General features: G+C 54.1%; 18 non-coding genes across 18 annotated transcripts; 6 read left to right on the forward strand and 12 right to left on the reverse strand.

Moving 5' to 3' along the window:
• Positions 1-153: 153 nt before the first annotated feature.
• On the forward strand, positions 154-225 carry Trnap-agg (transfer RNA proline (anticodon AGG)). The gene has a single exon. It is a non-coding gene; the product is annotated as a tRNA-Pro (tRNA).
• Positions 226-419: 194 nt separating this feature from the next.
• Positions 420-492, reverse strand: Trnav-aac (transfer RNA valine (anticodon AAC)). Its single transcript has one exon. It is a non-coding gene; the product is annotated as a tRNA-Val (tRNA).
• Positions 493-650: 158 nt separating this feature from the next.
• Trnav-cac (transfer RNA valine (anticodon CAC)) lies at positions 651-723 on the reverse strand. Its single transcript has one exon. It is a non-coding gene; the product is annotated as a tRNA-Val (tRNA).
• Positions 724-1,125: 402 nt separating this feature from the next.
• On the forward strand, positions 1,126-1,197 carry Trnap-agg (transfer RNA proline (anticodon AGG)). Its single transcript has one exon. It is a non-coding gene; the product is annotated as a tRNA-Pro (tRNA).
• Positions 1,198-1,391: 194 nt separating this feature from the next.
• Positions 1,392-1,464, reverse strand: Trnav-aac (transfer RNA valine (anticodon AAC)). Its single transcript has one exon. It is a non-coding gene; the product is annotated as a tRNA-Val (tRNA).
• Positions 1,465-1,622: 158 nt separating this feature from the next.
• Positions 1,623-1,695, reverse strand: Trnav-cac (transfer RNA valine (anticodon CAC)). Its single transcript has one exon. It is a non-coding gene; the product is annotated as a tRNA-Val (tRNA).
• Positions 1,696-2,097: 402 nt separating this feature from the next.
• Positions 2,098-2,169, forward strand: Trnap-agg (transfer RNA proline (anticodon AGG)). Its single transcript has one exon. It is a non-coding gene; the product is annotated as a tRNA-Pro (tRNA).
• A 194-nt stretch (positions 2,170-2,363) lies between these two features.
• On the reverse strand, positions 2,364-2,436 carry Trnav-aac (transfer RNA valine (anticodon AAC)). The gene has a single exon. It is a non-coding gene; the product is annotated as a tRNA-Val (tRNA).
• Positions 2,437-2,594: 158 nt separating this feature from the next.
• On the reverse strand, positions 2,595-2,667 carry Trnav-cac (transfer RNA valine (anticodon CAC)). Its single transcript has one exon. It is a non-coding gene; the product is annotated as a tRNA-Val (tRNA).
• Positions 2,668-3,069: 402 nt separating this feature from the next.
• On the forward strand, positions 3,070-3,141 carry Trnap-agg (transfer RNA proline (anticodon AGG)). Its single transcript has one exon. It is a non-coding gene; the product is annotated as a tRNA-Pro (tRNA).
• A 194-nt stretch (positions 3,142-3,335) lies between these two features.
• Positions 3,336-3,408, reverse strand: Trnav-aac (transfer RNA valine (anticodon AAC)). Its single transcript has one exon. It is a non-coding gene; the product is annotated as a tRNA-Val (tRNA).
• Positions 3,409-3,566: 158 nt separating this feature from the next.
• Positions 3,567-3,639, reverse strand: Trnav-cac (transfer RNA valine (anticodon CAC)). The gene has a single exon. It is a non-coding gene; the product is annotated as a tRNA-Val (tRNA).
• Positions 3,640-4,041: 402 nt separating this feature from the next.
• Trnap-agg (transfer RNA proline (anticodon AGG)) lies at positions 4,042-4,113 on the forward strand. The gene has a single exon. It is a non-coding gene; the product is annotated as a tRNA-Pro (tRNA).
• A 194-nt stretch (positions 4,114-4,307) lies between these two features.
• Positions 4,308-4,380, reverse strand: Trnav-aac (transfer RNA valine (anticodon AAC)). Its single transcript has one exon. It is a non-coding gene; the product is annotated as a tRNA-Val (tRNA).
• A 158-nt stretch (positions 4,381-4,538) lies between these two features.
• Trnav-cac (transfer RNA valine (anticodon CAC)) lies at positions 4,539-4,611 on the reverse strand. Its single transcript has one exon. It is a non-coding gene; the product is annotated as a tRNA-Val (tRNA).
• A 402-nt stretch (positions 4,612-5,013) lies between these two features.
• Trnap-agg (transfer RNA proline (anticodon AGG)) lies at positions 5,014-5,085 on the forward strand. Its single transcript has one exon. It is a non-coding gene; the product is annotated as a tRNA-Pro (tRNA).
• A 194-nt stretch (positions 5,086-5,279) lies between these two features.
• On the reverse strand, positions 5,280-5,352 carry Trnav-aac (transfer RNA valine (anticodon AAC)). Its single transcript has one exon. It is a non-coding gene; the product is annotated as a tRNA-Val (tRNA).
• A 158-nt stretch (positions 5,353-5,510) lies between these two features.
• Positions 5,511-5,583, reverse strand: Trnav-cac (transfer RNA valine (anticodon CAC)). The gene has a single exon. It is a non-coding gene; the product is annotated as a tRNA-Val (tRNA).
• Positions 5,584-6,000: the final 417 nt, after the last annotated feature.

Genomic DNA, 6,000 nt, shown 5'->3' on the forward strand with positions numbered 1-6,000 from the left:
CAGCGGCAGCTCTACATGAGGGTACCAATAGCCCAGGAAGGCCGCCGAGCGCGGGAATTCGCGCCGCCTCCATCCCGCCAGCCTACACGAGACTTCCAGAGCACCCTGGAAGACATCGAGGGACTGGAGTAACTGGCATTCGCCGTGCCACAGGGCTCGTTGGTCTAGGGGTATGATTCCTGCTTAGGGTGCAGGAGGTCCCGGGTTCAAATCCCGGACGAGCCCTAGCGTTTTGTGCAAACTGATCGCACGTCAGTGGCTGAGTCAGCGCAAAAAGCTCGCCGCCAATATCAAATGAATTTCTTATTTGATGTGAGCAATTGACACTCTGATCCGACGCGTGAAGGCGGTTACGAAGGTTTCGGGTACAGATGGTAGCAGATGCATGTTAGTAAGTCTCGCTTAAAGTGATGAAAAAGTGTTTCCGCCCGGGATCGAACCGGGGACCTTCTGCGTGTTAGGCAGACGTGATAACCGCTACACCACGGAAACTGCTTATGTGCACCTTACTTCACAGACAACTTGTAGTGATGTTGCCATCGTAACTAAAAAATTCAATAAATGTGGTACTTGCAAAACGAAGGGACATGCAGCAGATCCACACACGACGAGGCTCACTGGAGTACAATACGACATAGGCAGGAAAATACTGTTCCCGCCCGGGATCGAACCGGGGACCTTCTGCGTGTGAAGCAGACGTGATAACCGCTACACTACGGAAACGACGGACACGCTCAGTCCATCCTTGTGCACTCGAATACGCCTCAGCCTTTCTCTCGTCCGCGCATGCACACACCATAGTTCTTTTGACAGCCTGAAACCCATCGCAGCCGAGGGCTCAAGAAGTCTTCGGGGTGCTCGAGAGGGTGTCTGCCGTAGCACCCCTAACGAGATAGCGGCGTTTCGCGCAGTCGTTATTGCAAGTCACATCAGCAAAAACAATCACCTCCTTAGCAGCAGGCAGTGCGCGCCCAGCGGCAGCTCTACATGAGGGTACCAATAGCCCAGGAAGGCCGCCGAGCGCGGGAATTCGCGCCGCCTCCATCCCGCCAGCCTACACGAGACTTCCAGAGCACCCTGGAAGACATCGAGGGACTGGAGTAACTGGCATTCGCCGTGCCACAGGGCTCGTTGGTCTAGGGGTATGATTCCTGCTTAGGGTGCAGGAGGTCCCGGGTTCAAATCCCGGACGAGCCCTAGCGTTTTGTGCAAACTGATCGCACGTCAGTGGCTGAGTCAGCGCAAAAAGCTCGCCGCCAATATCAAATGAATTTCTTATTTGATGTGAGCAATTGACACTCTGATCCGACGCGTGAAGGCGGTTACGAAGGTTTCGGGTACAGATGGTAGCAGATGCATGTTAGTAAGTCTCGCTTAAAGTGATGAAAAAGTGTTTCCGCCCGGGATCGAACCGGGGACCTTCTGCGTGTTAGGCAGACGTGATAACCGCTACACCACGGAAACTGCTTATGTGCACCTTACTTCACAGACAACTTGTAGTGATGTTGCCATCGTAACTAAAAAATTCAATAAATGTGGTACTTGCAAAACGAAGGGACATGCAGCAGATCCACACACGACGAGGCTCACTGGAGTACAATACGACATAGGCAGGAAAATACTGTTCCCGCCCGGGATCGAACCGGGGACCTTCTGCGTGTGAAGCAGACGTGATAACCGCTACACTACGGAAACGACGGACACGCTCAGTCCATCCTTGTGCACTCGAATACGCCTCAGCCTTTCTCTCGTCCGCGCATGCACACACCATAGTTCTTTTGACAGCCTGAAACCCATCGCAGCCGAGGGCTCAAGAAGTCTTCGGGGTGCTCGAGAGGGTGTCTGCCGTAGCACCCCTAACGAGATAGCGGCGTTTCGCGCAGTCGTTATTGCAAGTCACATCAGCAAAAACAATCACCTCCTTAGCAGCAGGCAGTGCGCGCCCAGCGGCAGCTCTACATGAGGGTACCAATAGCCCAGGAAGGCCGCCGAGCGCGGGAATTCGCGCCGCCTCCATCCCGCCAGCCTACACGAGACTTCCAGAGCACCCTGGAAGACATCGAGGGACTGGAGTAACTGGCATTCGCCGTGCCACAGGGCTCGTTGGTCTAGGGGTATGATTCCTGCTTAGGGTGCAGGAGGTCCCGGGTTCAAATCCCGGACGAGCCCTAGCGTTTTGTGCAAACTGATCGCACGTCAGTGGCTGAGTCAGCGCAAAAAGCTCGCCGCCAATATCAAATGAATTTCTTATTTGATGTGAGCAATTGACACTCTGATCCGACGCGTGAAGGCGGTTACGAAGGTTTCGGGTACAGATGGTAGCAGATGCATGTTAGTAAGTCTCGCTTAAAGTGATGAAAAAGTGTTTCCGCCCGGGATCGAACCGGGGACCTTCTGCGTGTTAGGCAGACGTGATAACCGCTACACCACGGAAACTGCTTATGTGCACCTTACTTCACAGACAACTTGTAGTGATGTTGCCATCGTAACTAAAAAATTCAATAAATGTGGTACTTGCAAAACGAAGGGACATGCAGCAGATCCACACACGACGAGGCTCACTGGAGTACAATACGACATAGGCAGGAAAATACTGTTCCCGCCCGGGATCGAACCGGGGACCTTCTGCGTGTGAAGCAGACGTGATAACCGCTACACTACGGAAACGACGGACACGCTCAGTCCATCCTTGTGCACTCGAATACGCCTCAGCCTTTCTCTCGTCCGCGCATGCACACACCATAGTTCTTTTGACAGCCTGAAACCCATCGCAGCCGAGGGCTCAAGAAGTCTTCGGGGTGCTCGAGAGGGTGTCTGCCGTAGCACCCCTAACGAGATAGCGGCGTTTCGCGCAGTCGTTATTGCAAGTCACATCAGCAAAAACAATCACCTCCTTAGCAGCAGGCAGTGCGCGCCCAGCGGCAGCTCTACATGAGGGTACCAATAGCCCAGGAAGGCCGCCGAGCGCGGGAATTCGCGCCGCCTCCATCCCGCCAGCCTACACGAGACTTCCAGAGCACCCTGGAAGACATCGAGGGACTGGAGTAACTGGCATTCGCCGTGCCACAGGGCTCGTTGGTCTAGGGGTATGATTCCTGCTTAGGGTGCAGGAGGTCCCGGGTTCAAATCCCGGACGAGCCCTAGCGTTTTGTGCAAACTGATCGCACGTCAGTGGCTGAGTCAGCGCAAAAAGCTCGCCGCCAATATCAAATGAATTTCTTATTTGATGTGAGCAATTGACACTCTGATCCGACGCGTGAAGGCGGTTACGAAGGTTTCGGGTACAGATGGTAGCAGATGCATGTTAGTAAGTCTCGCTTAAAGTGATGAAAAAGTGTTTCCGCCCGGGATCGAACCGGGGACCTTCTGCGTGTTAGGCAGACGTGATAACCGCTACACCACGGAAACTGCTTATGTGCACCTTACTTCACAGACAACTTGTAGTGATGTTGCCATCGTAACTAAAAAATTCAATAAATGTGGTACTTGCAAAACGAAGGGACATGCAGCAGATCCACACACGACGAGGCTCACTGGAGTACAATACGACATAGGCAGGAAAATACTGTTCCCGCCCGGGATCGAACCGGGGACCTTCTGCGTGTGAAGCAGACGTGATAACCGCTACACTACGGAAACGACGGACACGCTCAGTCCATCCTTGTGCACTCGAATACGCCTCAGCCTTTCTCTCGTCCGCGCATGCACACACCATAGTTCTTTTGACAGCCTGAAACCCATCGCAGCCGAGGGCTCAAGAAGTCTTCGGGGTGCTCGAGAGGGTGTCTGCCGTAGCACCCCTAACGAGATAGCGGCGTTTCGCGCAGTCGTTATTGCAAGTCACATCAGCAAAAACAATCACCTCCTTAGCAGCAGGCAGTGCGCGCCCAGCGGCAGCTCTACATGAGGGTACCAATAGCCCAGGAAGGCCGCCGAGCGCGGGAATTCGCGCCGCCTCCATCCCGCCAGCCTACACGAGACTTCCAGAGCACCCTGGAAGACATCGAGGGACTGGAGTAACTGGCATTCGCCGTGCCACAGGGCTCGTTGGTCTAGGGGTATGATTCCTGCTTAGGGTGCAGGAGGTCCCGGGTTCAAATCCCGGACGAGCCCTAGCGTTTTGTGCAAACTGATCGCACGTCAGTGGCTGAGTCAGCGCAAAAAGCTCGCCGCCAATATCAAATGAATTTCTTATTTGATGTGAGCAATTGACACTCTGATCCGACGCGTGAAGGCGGTTACGAAGGTTTCGGGTACAGATGGTAGCAGATGCATGTTAGTAAGTCTCGCTTAAAGTGATGAAAAAGTGTTTCCGCCCGGGATCGAACCGGGGACCTTCTGCGTGTTAGGCAGACGTGATAACCGCTACACCACGGAAACTGCTTATGTGCACCTTACTTCACAGACAACTTGTAGTGATGTTGCCATCGTAACTAAAAAATTCAATAAATGTGGTACTTGCAAAACGAAGGGACATGCAGCAGATCCACACACGACGAGGCTCACTGGAGTACAATACGACATAGGCAGGAAAATACTGTTCCCGCCCGGGATCGAACCGGGGACCTTCTGCGTGTGAAGCAGACGTGATAACCGCTACACTACGGAAACGACGGACACGCTCAGTCCATCCTTGTGCACTCGAATACGCCTCAGCCTTTCTCTCGTCCGCGCATGCACACACCATAGTTCTTTTGACAGCCTGAAACCCATCGCAGCCGAGGGCTCAAGAAGTCTTCGGGGTGCTCGAGAGGGTGTCTGCCGTAGCACCCCTAACGAGATAGCGGCGTTTCGCGCAGTCGTTATTGCAAGTCACATCAGCAAAAACAATCACCTCCTTAGCAGCAGGCAGTGCGCGCCCAGCGGCAGCTCTACATGAGGGTACCAATAGCCCAGGAAGGCCGCCGAGCGCGGGAATTCGCGCCGCCTCCATCCCGCCAGCCTACACGAGACTTCCAGAGCACCCTGGAAGACATCGAGGGACTGGAGTAACTGGCATTCGCCGTGCCACAGGGCTCGTTGGTCTAGGGGTATGATTCCTGCTTAGGGTGCAGGAGGTCCCGGGTTCAAATCCCGGACGAGCCCTAGCGTTTTGTGCAAACTGATCGCACGTCAGTGGCTGAGTCAGCGCAAAAAGCTCGCCGCCAATATCAAATGAATTTCTTATTTGATGTGAGCAATTGACACTCTGATCCGACGCGTGAAGGCGGTTACGAAGGTTTCGGGTACAGATGGTAGCAGATGCATGTTAGTAAGTCTCGCTTAAAGTGATGAAAAAGTGTTTCCGCCCGGGATCGAACCGGGGACCTTCTGCGTGTTAGGCAGACGTGATAACCGCTACACCACGGAAACTGCTTATGTGCACCTTACTTCACAGACAACTTGTAGTGATGTTGCCATCGTAACTAAAAAATTCAATAAATGTGGTACTTGCAAAACGAAGGGACATGCAGCAGATCCACACACGACGAGGCTCACTGGAGTACAATACGACATAGGCAGGAAAATACTGTTCCCGCCCGGGATCGAACCGGGGACCTTCTGCGTGTGAAGCAGACGTGATAACCGCTACACTACGGAAACGACGGACACGCTCAGTCCATCCTTGTGCACTCGAATACGCCTCAGCCTTTCTCTCGTCCGCGCATGCACACACCATAGTTCTTTTGACAGCCTGAAACCCATCGCAGCCGAGGGCTCAAGAAGTCTTCGGGGTGCTCGAGAGGGTGGTCTGCCGTAGCACCCCTAACGAGATAGCGGCGTTTCGCGCAGTCGTTATTGCAAGTCACATCAGCAAAAACAATCACCTCCTTAGCAGCAGGCAGTGCGCGCCCAGCGGCAGCTCTACATGAGGGTACCAATAGCCCAGGAAGGCCGCCGAGCGCGGGAATTCGCGCCGCCTCCATCCCGCCAGCCTACACGAGACTTCCAGAGCACCCTGGAAGACATCGAGGGACTGGAGTAACTGGCATTCGCCGTGCCACAGGGCTCGTTGGTCTA

The sequence above is a fragment of the Schistocerca cancellata genome, unplaced genomic scaffold (genome assembly GCF_023864275.1).
Source record: "Schistocerca cancellata isolate TAMUIC-IGC-003103 unplaced genomic scaffold, iqSchCanc2.1 HiC_scaffold_591, whole genome shotgun sequence".
Taxonomy (NCBI): Eukaryota; Metazoa; Arthropoda; class Insecta; order Orthoptera; family Acrididae; genus Schistocerca; species Schistocerca cancellata.